At 37.4% G+C, this 17,253-nt stretch overlaps 1 long non-coding RNA gene across 2 annotated transcripts in view; it reads right to left on the reverse strand.

Annotated features, from left to right (window-relative positions):
* LOC105466169 (uncharacterized) overlaps positions 1-17,253 on the reverse strand; it is a 53,006-nt gene that overhangs the window by 19,392 nt on the left and 16,361 nt on the right. The window contains exon 3 of one of the 2 annotated variants that reach the window (XR_011607780.1): positions 13,190-13,232. The exons of the other annotated variant lie outside the window; for it this stretch is intronic. This is a non-coding gene — a long non-coding RNA (uncharacterized lncRNA). The remainder of the gene's footprint in view (positions 1-13,189; positions 13,233-17,253) is intronic. 2 annotated transcript variants of the gene reach the window in all.

Raw genomic sequence — 17,253 nt, forward strand, 5'->3', positions numbered from 1 at the left:
GGAGAGTTGATTCCCAGGAGGGCTTAATGAATACCACAGGTCAAGGACAATTTAAATACGTCAAGCACAATCTAAGAACAGTCCTGCCTAGAGGCAGAATGACAAATCTTAGTGGGAGGTGTTTGAATTATGCTGGAATTCAGAACATGCGATGACGCACTATAGTATTTACTTCAGTCCATTCCTACCCCTCACTCTTAAGTAATCAAAAGAGAAAAACAACATTTCACGTTTCTTCATGCTTGGGCTGTGTGGGCTGTGTGTGTGTGTGTGTGTGTGTGTGTGTGTGTGTGCGCGCGCGCGGGCGCGCATTGGAGTGAGAATGTCTTCCCTCCTTATGGAAGTAGCATGACACTGTTGGAGTTCGAGCTCCAGAGTTCAATTTTCTAAGACAGAGAAAATAATTGGAAAAAGATAGATACTTAGCAAAACTGAAAAATCAGCAAAAAGAATCAACAATATCTTTTTATGGGACCACGGCTACCCTTCTTCCCCAGTGTGTGACTTTGTGAAATCTCTCATATATGTTCTGTTTTCCCCAACCTAAAGACCACACTCCACCACTTCACCCACATTATATGGCACCCCATCCAAAAGCCATACACTTGAACTTTCCTGAGCTCTTGTTAAAGGATTGAAATAGGCCCTTTCCCCTTCAAGGCACAATGGCATGTGATTGCAAATGTATCCAATTTGGCTTGCATAGCATTTTTTCAGATCCGATTCAGTGCCACTCATTAAAAACAAAGAGTGCTCACCTCTAATCTGAATTTCGTACTTTTCGAGAAGAACTGGAAGAACTGAAGATACTGGGCTCACCATCCTGAAAGGCAACAGCCTCCAAGAGGGGAGCCTCGCCTGCCCCTTTTAGACAGGTCATGCACATTGCTGTTTACCAACTTCCCAGAGGGCTCCCTCTGTTACTGTTGACTGCAGGGAGGGCTGTGTGGTTAGGGACTTTCAGTCACTGCCAGCATGTGGCCCATGAGAACAGAGTGGGTAGCCCCCCTTTAGAAACACAGAGGGGAGAGGGGTGCAGTGGCGTGCACATGTAGCTCTAGTTACTTGCTGGGAGGGAGACTAAGGTCAGAGGATCACTTAAGCCCAGGAGTTCAAGGCCAGTCAGACAACATAGTGAGACCCAGTCTTTAAAAACAGTTATATATAAAATAAAGAAAACAAAGTTATATAGAAGCACAGAGAGGAGTCAAGAGGCCTGGTGAAGTTGCCTCTCATGCTACAAGGTGTGTCATTGCTGGCTGTACACCTAGAAGCACAAATGTCCACAGATTGGGGGAATTCTTTGTTTTATTATTTTATCTTAGAGAAAAAGCCAAACTCAAATAACAAAAGAAATCCAAGACCAAAACTGACCTTAGCCCCAGCATCTAAACAAATCAGTGCTTTTTTTTTTTTTTTTTTGAGAAGGAGTTTCACTTTTGTCACTTTTTGAGAAGGAGTGCAATGGCACAATTGCATCCTTCACCTCCTGGATTCAAGCAATTCTCCTGCCTCAGCCTCCTGAGTAGCTGGGATTACAAGTGTGCCCCCACCACGCCCGGTTAATTTTTGTATTTCTAGTAGAGATGGGGGTTTCACTACGTTGGTCAGGCTGGTCTCGAACCCCTGACCCCAGGTGATCTGCCCACCTCGGCCTCCCAAAGTGCTGGGATTATAGGTGTGAGCTACCGCACCCAGCCCAGTGCTCTCTTTTAACCACGTTACCTTGAAACCATGTTCATAGGAACAGTCAAAGATGACCTATTTGCGGCAATGCTGGAGGCCTGACTGCGATACAGTGCATATGTTTCATTCACATCACACTAGGAACCTATCATTTTTCCCCAGCTTTTTTATCCTTTTCTCCCCCAAGTACCTAAGGTAACCCCACAAACATATGACAGCATCTACAAATGTAAATATAGGAGCATTTTGTTAGGAGAAAACGGGGTCCTGCTATATATATATTTCTCTGTAGCGTGCTTTTCTCACGTAACAATACAACATAGATAAGAGGAAGTTTATGTCACTGAAAAACCCTTTGACAAAGTTTTACAGAGAGTCCCAGGAAGCCTTTTACCTCTTCACAGATGTTCTGTTAAGACCTCTTTGTCTGCGCCTAAGTGATGAGCAGGTTCCCCTGAGGTGAGCAGACACACAGGAGTTAGACTTATCCCAGGCATGGCTCACTGGGAAAGCCACGTTCTTAAAAGCCATATTATCAAAGGTCAGACAGACCTAAGTTTGAATCCTTCCTCTGCCACTTACTGGCTCTGTCACCCTTGGGTGCAGTATTGTTTCAGACAGTAAGCTAGCTAGGAGCACCTCACCAGGGTGCCACAGCTGAAGAGCTACTCAAACCTGATGCAAGCCCATACTCAATTAACTTACCCGGGACATAGACCTGAGAAAAACTCAGAACATAAGCTAATGTTTTAATTCTAGCATACACTTGAATGTATTGTATTATGATTTATTTTTATTTTGAATTATATAGGGGGGTTACCATAATCTTTCTGTTGTTTAGCTATTCTAAGGATCTTAATCATGTTCCATTTTGGGAGGCAGGGGTGGGTCTCTAATGAAATAAAGGCCTTTTTTGTCTCAAAAACAAGCTAATTAGCAGTTGGTCTCATGGCGCTATTGTGAAGACTGCAGGAGACAGATACATGAAAAGTGTTCTGCTCCATCCAGGTACAGTCGGTATTCCATAATGTTCTCTTCCGAGTACAGTCCCTGTTGCCTTCCCATTTCCGCCCATTTTCCCCATCAATAGCCCTCAAGGTTTGACTCCTGAAAGCACCATCTTTAGTAAAGTTTTCCTTTTCTCTCTCTTTCTCTTATCCTCTTCAAATCCTTCACAAGGTTATCAGTATTTTCCACACTTACTGATATCCTGATCTCCACTGCAAGTCTGAAAGCTCCTTGAAGGCAGGAACTGGTTTGCAGGCACTGGACAAAAGAAAAAGAAGCCTCCAAGTCTAAATGTTGAACCAGGCCAGGCACAGTGGCTCACTCCTGTAATCCCAGCACTTTGGAAGGCCAAGGCAGGCAGATCACTTGAGGTCAGGAGTTTGAGACCAGCCTGGCCAACATGATGAAACTCTGTCTCTACTAAAAAATAATAATAATAAAAATAAAAATAAATACAAAAATTAGCGGGGTGTGGTGGCGTGTGCCTATAGTCCCAGCTACAAGGGAGGCTGAGGCAAGAGAATCGCTTGAACCCAGGAGGATCGAGCCACTGCAGTCCAGCCTGGGCAACAGAGAGAGAGTCCATCTCAGAAATAAATAAATAAATAAATAAATAAATAAATAAATAAAGTTGAACCAGTTACTGTCCTAAACTGTTACATGTATGCTGGCATCCCTGCCCTTCCCTTCTTATCTTTGACTGCCTCTGGCTATTTTCCCTGCTTATAGGCAGCCTCTTTCCTAGCTCAACCCAGTACAAGTGTTAAATGCTTCATTAGCACTTTTTTTTAGCGACTCAGAAGAGTAGATGCCCTCAAGTGGCTCAGGTTGTGGCAATAGAGCAGGAACCCATGTGGACTCTGGACTCTGGACTCTCACATTTGTGCAAAACCCAAGAAGACTGCCACTTTCCTTCTGTCCTAGTTCTTCCAACAGCCTTCATTTGGGGCTTTACCCAGCTTCCAAGTTGTACAACCTACCTTTTTTTTTTTTTTTAACTTTTCAAGGCCAAAATATATTTTGTATGCACTGTTTAAAATAAATTACAGCTTTAAACATTCAACAGAGTATCTTTGTAGCTTTCTAGTTGTTCAAAATAAAATTAACTAGACATGCAATAATAAAAGGGATTTTAAGGGGAAAAAATACTCATTGCCGTAATTTGTCTCCTAAATAATGACAGTAGATGAGCTACAGCCTCTTTTATCTGAAATTTCAGCTGTCTTTGTTTACTTCATGACACAGGGCCCAACACCTACATTATTGCATTGAGTTTGCAAAGCTATCAAGATGCCCTTCAGTAAGATTCATCATCGTGTCCTAAATTCTCCACACGCTCCACTAAAAGCCTAGTGGCAGACTGAAGGGATTGTCAGAAAGCATAAAAGACAAAATAAAAATTTTATGCTCTTTTAGGCAAGTGAAGATTTACCCTGTAGCAATTTCTGATATTAACTCATTAATCCTCACAACCTATCTTGAGGATAGATTTTAGAAAGGAGCAGCCCTTGTCATCTTACTTGCCTTCAAAACTTGTACCAAACAGACAGCTGGCTCTTTCCTTCGTCCTGTTCTGAACATCTCCGCCGAGCCCAGGAGGAGTGGGAGAGACGGACAGATAGAATTCAGAAGCACCTCTATAACTCCCTTCTTCTATTTTTACCAAGACAGGTCCTCAGGTGGGGCTCCATGCTGTGTCTAAAACTTTTGGTCGCCATCTTGAAATCCTTAATGAATGGTGATCAAGGGGTCCTGCATTTCCCTTTTTCACTGGGCCCCACAAACTAGTAGCCAGTCCTGCTGTCATTCATCCCAGGAGAAAAGATATCAGTGGTATAGCATGTGGGCCAACACGTGGTGCCTTGATCTCCACCCTGAGGGTAACAATATAGTAGTAAAGCCCATATTTCTCATTAGCACTGTAGTTTTTCCTCTGCTTGTGCAAAATTGAATTGGGCTATGTGCTTAGAATTTTATCTAAAACATAGAACAAGATATCAGTTTGCCTTCTTAAGTCTATCTATGTTACATTTACTTCATGTTTTCTTGGTTTGCAGTCCTGTTCAATTTACCTTATAGTGTGTTTAATTATTGCCATATAATCCCATACCTTCTTTACATGTGGCATCTCAACAATGTGCAACTTCTAATAGTCAGCATGAAATCATAACTTAGAAAAACATTGCTGAGCTAATTACAGGGACAATCAAAATAAATCCAAATCTTTTCTGGGCCACAGTCCATATCTGAATCATAATAAGTGTGAAATGTTTACAAATCATTACAAATTTTCCACATAGTTTTGCTCAGTGTTAGGACCAGTCGTGTTTTTTCAGTCATTTGAGTCGATGTTTCGGATCTCTCTGGTGAGAAGACTGATTTTAGAAAACACTCAGTTTATTAGCAATTATAAAAATCAAAAGACAGAAGTAAAATCGACTCTAAAATCTAGAATGTAAGAAATATCTTCATGGAATTGTTTGTATACCAGCATAAACATAATATACTATTCATTAAAAAAATTTCGCTGAAGTTATAAAAGCAAAAAATTGAAGGAAACTAGCCAGGCACTTTAACTACTTTGCATATTCTAATGAATTCACATATTAAGAAAATCTTTAGAAGCCTAAAAATTGTACAATAATGAAGTAGTTCGTGTACGACCAAAATAACTGGGAATCATTTAATAATACTTGCCCATTATTACTTTTATAGCATTGGAATTGAGCTGCTAGCTCTGCATAATTTTAAGACTGACTTTTCATTAATTTATATAAGATTCATTGTACCTACTAAGTGTAAGGCATTAGAAGAATCCATTGATGCTACATTTTTCTTACTCCTTCATAGGTTCTTATTCCTGTTAGATCAAACTACTAGAAATATATTTTGGGGAACACTGAACTCAGGTCTTTCAAATCACTACATCTTTGCCAGTAAGAAGCCAGATATTAAATTTTAAAATTCAAGGAAGTCAGGCTTCATTTTGCATTCTGATAAAAAATGGTTTATATTTACTTAGGTCTAAAAATTAGCTTTGGGGAGTACATGAACCCCCCAAAATTCTATATGAAATTTGGGGTGGAAAAGACGTTTTCTGGTATGAGCATTTGTGTCTTTCATCTGACTCAAAAAAATCCATGGCTCCAAGTACTAACAGACTGTCCACAATACTGCCATTCTTCCGGGGAGCTCAGCCACTATTATGAGGCTCATTGGTGCACTCAAAAGCCACAAAATCCAAAATAATTCTGTATTCTGAAAATTCTCTGAGAGTTTATGGTTGCATCACTTTGTTGTGCTTAGTATCGTTTGGTTCTGTGATAATTTTCCTGTCAGTGAGGTATATATTCTCCATGGGGATGCAAACCACTTTGGAGCCATGATTATTTTTAGTCTACTGCAGCTTGGATAAACACTGTATCCTCAGACATTTGTGAAGCATCATCTGTAAATGCTTGAAGGATGCCAGAACTGAGAGCATACATTTCCTTGATAGCAACAAAAAAATAATTTCCAACTTGACTAATATTTTGTTAAATAACATGTGGGAAAATAAGAAGGATTACATGTTGATAATGCTGTAATTTGCTAAAAGTAGAAAATATGTTTTTGGCCAAAATGATTCCAATGAATCCATTCCAACCTCATTTCTATCTTGCTTAATAAGACGTTTTTCTGAAGATGAAAATTCAGTTACATGATAATACAAAATAATGCCAGTAATTTGTCTTTGGTTTCAAAGCTTCAAATACCACACTCCAGATTCAGAATTGCTCAGAATGTGCTATATTTATTATAATTAATCTAGACCTCCTGTCTAAGAATAGCAAACTCTTCTGTGGGTCACTGCTTTGAGAAGAGATTGAGAAAGTTTGAGTACAAATAGATGTAATTCTTTAAATACGTCCATGCTAATATGCTATGTTCATAATGCCTATTTTAATCAGTGTACGGGCAAAGAACTTGATGTTATATAAAATAGAGAGCTGTGGTCACAGCTAACACTAGACCTCAAATTTGGGACACACCAGTAGCTTTGGGAATATGTAGTGCATATTTTGGCCTACCCTTATCCATTGTCCTCTCTTAGCAAGCCTTCTCTAATTTTCTTTTGAGTGTCCTTGCTTCTCCAACACAGTATTTAGTGCAGGAAAAGCTGACTCCATTCTCCACACCAGAAATGGATTCTGGCAAACCAATTAACACATTCAATCTCTGACATAACAACCAGAGCCTAGTGGGGGTCAATGAAACACAAGAAGATCTTTGCTGAGAGTTTCTTTAACAAATAAATTTCTATACTCTTCTTTGAGAGCTACCAAAAGAGATTTTCTCTTTTTCACTGCTTAATCTGAATTAGGAAGCATTCAGTTCCCAGAAACTGAGCCTTTCTTGGATGAAGTAGACACTTTGGCAGGCAAAGAGGATAGTCAGAAAGTAAATGGGATCTTTGGTAACATGGTTTCAATTTCTGGATCAAACCTGGACTGAAATCTGACCTACCTCTGACTCACCAGTAAGTCAATAAATTACCTTTTGGGTTGTTTTTGTTCTGTGTCATTCAGACAAGTTCAGCACCCATAGGTCATGAAGTTCATAAATCTAGAAATATCACCAATAAGGAACATACTTGAACAAATTCACAAATTTTGTCTCTAAATACTATCACTATCACTTTTTTAAAAATATGGAATGAGCAACATTTTTAAAGGTAATAATGAAGCCCTTGAATTTTGTTTCCGGATTCAACTGATCAATAAGTATTGATTGAATGATAATGAGGGCAATATTTATTGACTATTCACTATGCTCATATAACTAAACAAATGCTATTTTGTTCATGAAGAAACTGAGGTTTCGGTTAAGTAACTTATCAAATGTCACTGAAGAAGTGGCACGGTCAGTACTTGGATCCATGCCGGTCAGACAGCAAAGCTCAGCCTCTGAACCCACCATGTATCCAAATGTTAGTAAATGAAAAGTAATTTTACTACATCCTCCATGTATGTAAATACTTTTCTTTCTTTCTTTTTTTTTTTTTTGAGATTGAGTCTAGCTCCCATCACTTAGGCTGGATTGCAGTGGCACAATCTTGGCTCACTGCAACCTCCATCTCCTGAGTTCAAGCGATTCTCCTTCCTCAGCCTCCCAAGTAGCTGGGATTAAAAGCGTGTGCCACTACGCCTGGCTAATTTTTGTATTTTTAGCAGAGATGGGGTTTCGCCATGTTGGCCAGGCTGGTCTCGAACTCCTGACCTCAGGTGATCCACCCACCTTGGCCTCGGAAAGTGTTAGGATTACAGGCGTTAGCCACTGCGCCCAGCTATGTAAATATTTTTCATTTACTAAACTACAAAAAGTAGTTTGTATTACTAGCGAAATATATCCTGCACTCACAAGAAAAATAAAAAACCACATGACTCCAAAGCACAACAAAATAATGAACCATAGAATCTCAGAGAACTTTCAGAATCCAGGGCCCTCATGTAAGTGGCAGAGTGGTACAAGGAAGAGATGTGGTCTAGATGCAAGAAGTTGGGTTATTCAGCTACCTTCTGGGCCTCAGGCTCCTCATTTGGCAAATAGCCTGGCAAACTAAATAATTCTTTTTTGTTTGTTTTACTAATTTATCTTTCAATTGATAAATAGAAGTTGTATATATTTATGTTGTATAATATGATGTTTCAAAATATATATTCATTGTAGAATGGCTAAATAAAACTAATTGACATATGCCTCACTTCACATACCACACTTTCTTACCAAAAAATTGTTTTGTGGTAAGAACATTTAAAATCTACTCTCTTAGCTATTTTCAAGCATGCAATACATTGTTATTGACTACAGTTAGCATGTTGTACAATAGAGCTCTTGAAGTTATTTTTCTTCTAACTGAAAGTTGGTATCCTTTGACCAATGTCTCCCCAATTCCCCCCCCACCCACCACCATTCTATTCATTGTTTCTATGAGTTTAATTTTTTAGATTTTACATATAAGTGAGATCATGTGATATTTATCTTTCCATGCCTGGCTTATTTCAGTTAATATACTGTCCTCCAGGTTTATCCATGTTTCACAAATGACTGAATTTCAGTGTTTGAAAGGACAAATAGTATTCCACTATGTATATATACCACATTTTCTTTATTCATTCATTCATTGGTGGACACTGAGGTTGATTCCATATCTTGACTATTGTGAATGCTGCTGCAATGAACACAGGCGTGCAGGTATCTTTTTGAGATACTGATTTCATTTTCTTTGTATATGTATCCAGTAGAGGGACTGCTGGATCATATGATAGTCCTATCTTTAATTTTTTGAGCAACCTTCATGGTGTTTTCCATAATGTCTGTACTACATTCCCCCCAACAGTGTGCAAGGGGCGTCTTTTCTCCACATCCTCACCAACACTGGTTATCTTTCGTCATGCTGATAAAAGCCATTCTAACAGGTATGAGTTGATATCTCACTGTGGTTTTAATTAGACTAAAACCCTGATGATTAGTCATGTTGAGCATTTGAACTGAACAATACTTAACTTCCCTTTCAGCTCTTAGGGTCTAGTGAGCCTTGTCGGAGGAAGATTTCACAGCAACACTATGTGAGGTTACAGGTGTAGTCTTTGAATAGGAGACTAAAATCATCTACTGTATAATTAAGTAGATATTCCTTTTATGACCTGATTTAATTCTTTTGATGACATGATTTAATGTTTTCAATCATAATAATACTCAATTTTCTTTAGACATCCACCAGGTTGTATATAACCAAGCAAATGCATTCTGTTTACACCTTCTACTTCCCATAGCTCTAGACCCCACTGGCAGCACCCCTCAAAATTACTAACGGAATGTTATTCCACAGAACCTCTTTAGAGGAACACAAACTTTCAGAAGGAAAAGAAAATAAGGAATATTTTGCAACATTACACAGAATAACCAAATCTGACAAACTGATATATAGATACCAATAAAATATTGCCATTAAGCAATAAATAAGCACATTAAGTCTGTGGGTGACTGGAAGCCACAAGAACAATGTCAGGTATCTTGAGTCATTTCTAATTAACAGAAAAAGTTTTTTATTAATTGAACCTCTGGCCATGTAAAATCTGATGAGTGGCTTTGAGGAGTAAGTTACATTCTGGGAAAGGTGGGGCTAATTGAGCCCTTTTAGCCTATTCTTATGAGCATAATGAACTTAGTGGAATTTAAAAATGACTTAAGACCTGTGAAGTATCTGGTAATTAATAAGCATAATATAATTTCTTCCTAAATTTGTCCCACAGAGTACCATAAAACTCAATAATTTCTTGAGATACTTATAGTAAAAAATGCACTGACATTAATCACATTCAAATATTTATCAAAATTACATCCAGGAAGTCAGTAACACTCTCTATTGTAGGTAGCATCCATTATTAATACATCAAGTGTATTAACTGGCATTTGTTAATTATTCACATAGCAAATGATAGAGTCCCACAAAACCTGAAAGAGTTAATGCAATTGCTTAATTTATATAAAGGTAAGACTGGCCACAATGACAGCCTAGTGACTGAGCGTTCACTCACTGGCAAGAGAGCCAGGTGTCATGATTTCTAAAGAACAAAATACATTAATCCTTATTTATTTCACTTTCCAGGAAACGTATTTATTGAATACGTGAGCATTAGGTGCTACTTTTGTGCTGACTTGCATTACCCGCCCATAAGAATTTTCTTTCTTAACCAGATTGTTCCTCTCTGACTACTGAAAACATTTTACCATATTAAATCATTTACCATATTTACATACTATTCCCTCCCCCGGAACTGTATCCTCAACCTTGTCACATTTAAAGGACCCAACCTTTAAACCTAGCTCCAATATTGCCACTATTCCCCTCCCAAACAAGGGGTGTCTGTTTGCCTTTTAACCTCGGGAGTCATTGTCTTCATGATCCTCGCTGACCTCAGTTTCAAATGTGCCTCCGTATGCACTAAGGAGCCTGTTTCACTTGACTCCATGACTTACATTGCCTGGACCGCCCACCTGATACTCCTTTTCATTCTCAATTTTCTTGCTATGTATGGGGTCCTCTCTGCAAGCAGTTCATAGGCAGCTTGGAGATAGACACCATGCCTTGCCTCTCTTGGCATGCCCCACAGTATGTAAAGCAATGACTAACCATCCAGGCTCCCAATGTAAATACTGGGAGGATGACTTGGAGAGGAAGCATCTTCTTTTTCCTCATTCACACTCAATTTGCAATTGATCACTAAATGCTGCACAGACCGCTTTGTATCTTTATATTCACTCTGCCATATCACTGGTTATTTTCGAATTATACGGGAGTTGGGAGGTGACATCAAGTAGTCAGCTCTTTTGAGAAGTTTGGCTAGGAAGGAATGAATAAACCTAAGTTAATTGCTTAAAGAGAAGGCTGGATCAAGAAGGATTTTATGAGCAGGGCTTAGAGGGAAACGTGAGAGTGTTTATAATAAGATGCAGGAAAGAGGACGATGGAGCAAGAGAGATGGATAGGACACGAGTTAGGATTCTGATGGATAAAGTGTAGGAAAAAGAGAGAATGGAATCAGGTGGAAAACGTATAAGGTTTTTAAAAAATACACATTCGTGTGCTGGGAAAAAATGGAGCACATCCAAATTTTCGAACAAAGCAGTTAGGTGGATGCCCACTTGAAACCTAATACGCACTGTGAACACAGTGGATCGCCAGCATCATTGTGGGATATTTAGCATGTGTTGAGCGCTCACCATCTCCCAGGCACTGTACCGGTGCGATCTTACATACATTATCTCATTCAATTACCACCCTGGCAATTTAGCATGCTAACACCATGAAGTATTAAATGCAGCATAAAAAACCTCCACTAGGAAAGCTTATCAAAAGGGTTATTTTGCTTTTTAACTCAGTTGTAGCAGAATGTCTTGGTGCCATTTTACAGGAATTGAAGAGATGTATTTACATAGTGACTGCAACCAGAATAACTCCCTCCAAGAAAGTTCCCACCAGGCGGTTACGGTGCACTTCTGGAGTTATAATAAAGTACATGATTCAGTAAATTCAGTCCTTCCATTGTATGATTAACAAAGACACAGAACATTACACAGGTCACCAAACTGCACCGTGCTCACAGCAAAGCACCACAGCCCCAGCCTGACAGCCCGGAGACCGATAGATACCGCTGTCCCGAACACACACACACACACACACAGCCTTTCAGGTAAAAAAACAGCCTGCTTACAGCAGAGTCCAGAAACAAGGTGTTGTTGCTTTTTTGCTTTGCTTTGTTTTGTTTACTATTTTGTACTTTACTGTACAGGTAAACCAAGCACCATTTTCCAGCATTTTCTTTTTCTTAAGCAACATGCACATTTCTCGATAACCCATTATATTTTTCAATAATATCACTGAGATATACTCTCCACAAATATATGAACAACCTGGATACCTTTCATTCGTGAGTCTCAGCTATCATAGTTGTATTCTGAATTCACAAATCAGAAAATATTTAATAATCATTGGGATGAATTTATATGTGGAAATGCAACAAAGAACAGGATTTTTTAAAAAATCTATGGAATATTTCAGAGCATATGTACAGAAGGAAGTAGAAATAAAGGAAATTTAATTTTAAAAGACAGTCTAAAAGCAAGAAACCAGGCCTAGGATGCATAGTTGCTCCATCAAAATCGCTGCACACCTCTACATGAATGTCCATGCAAATGCCCTTTATTCTCACAGAGTTATAAAGAATAAACCCAAAACTCAAGAGAACAGTCTCACCTCACACCTCAGACTACACTAATCCATGCACCAGTAGTCTTGAAACATAATGAAATTGATCGAGCAAGACAAAACACAGAGAATGAAATATTAGTTTCAACAATAACGATAGCTTTCCAAAATCCCAAAGAAAAAAAATTACACTGTGATAGGACTGACAAAAAAAGAATATACATATATTTATTTATTGCTTTAACTCATACAGTAGAAAGATTAAATTACATCTGGATTTTTATTATTCTATTCAACACACATGGATTATTGAGGTACTCTACCTACCTCCTATCAATAAATAATATTAAATGAAGGAGGACTGATTCATGACTGGCATAAATTTTTTCAGTATTACTACTTGCCATGGACATTGCTGCTTTAGTGTTCTCTCTCTGATACCAACACACACACACTACAATCATAACCATAAACTAAATGACTACATACTCCGAATAGATGGCTGTTAGAAAATACTCACACTAATTGATAATGACATCATGCTGGTATGCACATTACAATGTAAATGAGGCTTCCAGACTCATTTATGGCTCTTTTATTCAAAGTTTAGTACTTATTGCTTTTCTTTCTATGGTTAAGAAGGTTCTTCTTAAGGCTGTGGGATTACTTATTCCTGCTGATTTTGCCCCTTGGAATTGGACCAAGAGTACCAATTTTTAACTGTATTTTAAAACAGATGCTTACCAGCAATGAAGCAGAATTGAAATGTATAATGGAAACCACATTACTGGAAGAAAACAAGTAAAGAGAAAACTGATTAACAAATGTATGCAGGCAGCCATTCACTTTATTAAAAATTGAGTTATTCTTTGCATCACAATACAATATCACTGTTTCCATGCATTCGTCTGAGTGTGTACGAAGAGAAAGCATCCAAATGAATATCTTTTATTACAGATCGATTTTGAAAGGTGGCTTAAAATCCATCTCCCCCACATCTGTAAGCTTAAGTGACTTCTCAGGGTCATATGAAAGATCTAGGAATAAAATGCAGAACTCTGAACTTCCCCTGAAGTGTTTGTAAAACTCGGCCAGATTTAGAAAAACCTGGAAAGAAAACAATGCTTGATATCATGCCCAACTTTTCTTTGGCTCATATCTGTAATGATTCACAGCAAGACCACATGGTTTCCCTATGTCTCAACTCCTTCCTTTTCTAAGAATTCATGTTTTGAGAAGCCTCCATTATTCTCTTCAACACTATAGAGTATGGAGGAAAATTAGAGAAATGAAAAGTCAGGATCTTGATGGAGATGTAGGAATCTTTTTTTTTTTTCTTTGTGAGTAAACTTGAACAAAGCTAATCAGTCACATCATTTGGTAGTAAATACTTAAGTACAAGAAGGCTTATGTTCGCTGTGTTTAATCCACTTATAAGAACATTCCTCTATGTTTAAAATAATTGCACATTACCAGTATAAATCATAACAAGTAACTCATTAGCTAGACATTGTTCACTTATTACATTGCTCATGATGGAGGGAGGAAACTGCATGTATTTTCATTCTCAAATAGCTGAATAAGTTTTTTTTAAATGTAGTATATGCTCTCCCAAAGTGAAGGAGGAGAAAACACTTCATTACTGAAAATAAATTACTGAGATGTAAAATTGGGATCGGAAATGATGGAAACATTAAGAGAAGTAGACTGTGATGATCTCACCAAGTGATATCACTGTAGTCATTTTTCAGTGCAGTAGTAATTTGGCAGAGGAATGGTCTGACAGTAGCTCTACATTCTGCTTAGCTGAGAGCTTCCCTTGTAGTATAATACATCATGGAATTGAAAGCATTCAGCTTTGTTTTGCAATTCACAATTCAGCCCAGGTGGGCCACTATTACACAATAACCGTGCAGCTGTTAGTATCATTGCCTAAATTGCCCTTCCTTTTTAAAATTTACAGTATAATCTGCTCAACCAATAGATACTAATGTCCAAAAACTCAGCTCTTATTTACCATTTACTCCCTGTAAAGGTCCAAAATAACTAACAAATCATTCTCAAAGGAATTCCAATTATGCTGCTTGTTCCCTTAAAGAGTATAAAGGAGTAAAATGTCAGCATTGTGTGTAAGAAATAAAGTGCTCACAACACCTGCTAACGATACATACTGTATAAAGCACTTAGCCTGTAATGCGTTTCTGGAAATCATTTCAGAAATTTACAAACATAATTTTTGGCCTATCTTCCCACCATTTTAAAGACCCTACCATATGCTACAATTTTCATCTGAATTGCCTGATTCTTTATTCTTGATGTTAATATGGTGGGGGAGCCTACAGACACATAGATTTTTGTCAGAGTTAATGCTCATAAAAATTAATAGCTTCTGTTGAAACTTTCTGATCCCAATGAAATTGTTCATTTATTTCACTGATAGTGTTTGTCTTCCTCCAAAAGCTGTTGAGCACATCCAAAGAGCTTTGTTCAGTCTGACAAATGATAAGTAGAACATGTGTTTACTCATTTGTTTTCAAGGCTTTGAAAACGTTTTTTTTCTTTTTTGTTCTAAGGGCTTTCAAAGAGAACAATAAATTAAACAAATAAGTGGGCTGAGAACAGAAAGGTCAAACCTAGGTGTAATCTATGATTTGTCAATAGATAGTAACTAAAATAACACAGAATGACATCTTTATATTTTACAGATGAGACTGACTACATGCTAAAGAGGCCCTTACCCAATATATTCACTCCTAACCAGTTCTTTTGGCAACTTTTATAGGATTTTTTTTTTTTAATCAGGGAAGCATTTTACTCATCAAATATCTGCCATATCGTGTTTAAAATGAGTTCAGAAACAAGCAAATTTACTCATCCTATTGCCCCATGTAAGCATCTCTCTTTGTTGTTCACAGTCTATGTGAGCTGAAGACCAATTTTGTGACTGAAGCGATGTTTCCCTCTGACATGGATATTTCTACATGACAATATTTGACTAACAAGTATATGAATATACCTGACACAGCTTTAGGATTCTAATCTCTATGAATAGTTTCTCAGTATGTGTTATTAAAAAGTTATCTGATCCTGATTCTGTTGTTTTCTGCTTCTCTGAAATAGCTCTCATTCATTCATTATTTATTTGATTTATATAAAATGTGTTCACTGCCCAAGGACTTCTGGACTTTTGCATAAAATTTAAACTAAAACCGGCAGCTAAAATCCCTCTTAAACTGTAATGAAATTACCAAGTTAATGGAGCAGTGTAATCAAACCAAAGTTAATAAATATGGTGTGGCCTTAATAGATGCCATAAGAACAAATGTCAATGGATATTGACAATTTGCCATGTGAATGCAGGACATGTATTATGTTTATACTTATATTGTCATGCATTTATTATTTTTATGGTCCAGTTATACCCAGTGTATTGGAACCACAGCATTGGGCCTTGTGGAAATTAAAGAAATAAACAATATCCACTTTCCAAAAGTAAGTTATCCAGGATTTTTTAAAATAGCACACATTGAAGTTCACCAGAGGGGTTAGTCCATCAAAATGCACACACTCCCACTAACACACAGTGTGAAAAATGTGCCTTTAAAGCTCGGTAGAAACACAGGAATCTACAGGTGAGGTTTTTAGTTGGAAATACACTAAATGGTGGTTGTTGCACTTCTTTGTGTCTTCTATGCTTCAATGGGGAAAATACTTAAACTCACAGGAGTCTTTTTTTTTTTTTGGCATGTAGGCACCTAATCCTTTGGAGCACCCTTGATTCTTACCTTCTTCTAGAAGCTCCTTATAAACATCTGCTTGCACAGCACAGACTACATTTCAAATTCTGAACTCAAGAATGAAAGTGCCCCCAAAACTGATTGCAGAGCAGACAGACAGCCCTGTTACTGAAATGTGTTTTACCAAGTTCTGCCCTGATCCCTAAACTAGATGAAAAGAGATGACACACACACACACACACACACACGGCTGGCTACATCACCTTTTAGATCTTACTGTTCTTACGTTTCTTGTTTATGTGTTCAAAGAAATAGTAATCAACTGCCAGAAAACCTATGTGTTTTTTACTGGAATAAAAAAATAAGAAATCACATTATTGATTTACTTTTTTCATTAACAACACTGAAATGCTTTTAGCTTTCTCATACAAACATTGTTGGTGAGTAGGCCGAAGCTTTGAAAACCAGGACTTTGGCAGTGGAAACACGACGTTTTTCAAGGGAAAATATAACAAATTCTTTATAAAGAATTACAATTAATAAGTTGCTCCAGGAGGTTTGAGCACAATGGTTTCTGAGTAACTGTACTTTTAAAAAATATTTTCATTTTTCTTTTTAAAGAAGTGTAGTAGATAATTGTTGAAATGGGAGGAATAGCTACACAGAAGTTCATTATACTGCTCTCTATTCTTAAGTTTGTAAATTTCTATTAAGAAGTAAAAATAATGTTGCATATATATTGCAGAAAACTTGCAAAGTACAAATAAACAAGAAAAAAATCACCAAAAGACATTTAATATTTTAGACAACATTCCTCTAGTTCTTCCATTAAATAAACATATATTATAATAATTATACAGATAGATACACAAATGAGCATCATGTTGTATATATCTTACTTGGCAATGTATTCACTTAATTTATCATTAACATCTTCTCAAATATGATACTTTGTAACCATCTAAAATTTCATTTTATGAGTCTGACTTGATTTACTTTATCATTAACCCATTACTGGACATTACCTTATTTCTCCCTTTTCCCCTACAATTATAAACAATGTTAGACTAA

The sequence above is a fragment of the Macaca nemestrina genome, chromosome 9 (assembly GCF_043159975.1).
Source record: "Macaca nemestrina isolate mMacNem1 chromosome 9, mMacNem.hap1, whole genome shotgun sequence".
Taxonomy (NCBI): Eukaryota; Metazoa; Chordata; class Mammalia; order Primates; family Cercopithecidae; genus Macaca; species Macaca nemestrina.